Source organism: Egretta garzetta, unplaced genomic scaffold, assembly GCF_000687185.1.
Source record: "Egretta garzetta isolate BGI_Z169 unplaced genomic scaffold, ASM68718v1 scaffold607, whole genome shotgun sequence".
NCBI classification, from domain to species: domain Eukaryota; kingdom Metazoa; phylum Chordata; class Aves; order Pelecaniformes; family Ardeidae; genus Egretta; species Egretta garzetta.
The window spans coordinates 463,971-464,453 of NW_009260178.1; positions in this window are offsets into that span (position 1 = coordinate 463,971).

Below are 483 nucleotides of genomic sequence, written 5' to 3' on the forward strand. Positions count from 1 at the left end.
ACCAACCTGCCGCCACCAAAACCGCTCCGCTGGCTTCCTCACAGCCTTCTGCTGGCCTGGTGTCCGTGTAAGGTAGGAAGCGGCTGCCACTCAAAACATCCTCTTTAACCGCTCCGCACCCAGGACCAGTTACAACCCGGACTGCCTTTCCATCAGTTAGCAAAACAGAGGTAGAGAAAAGACATCAGACAGGCCTACGGCGGGATGAATACAAGCTCTGGGAGGAAGCACAGGGTAAGGAGAAGAAGAAGGAAAGACTTGTGGCCTTCTCCTGATGTATCGCACGCTACATTTGTTTACACGGACACAACGACAGTGATAAATCACAAACTAATTCCAAGCAGTTTATAATAATGAAGGAAGGAAATATATGCTGTCTGTTGTACTCGCAAGGCACATATTTCAGAGAACTGAAGTCAGAAGCCTAGCTCCATACGCAGCAGCAGAGTGCCGTATATTTTCAGGGGTTATCCGAGCCAGATG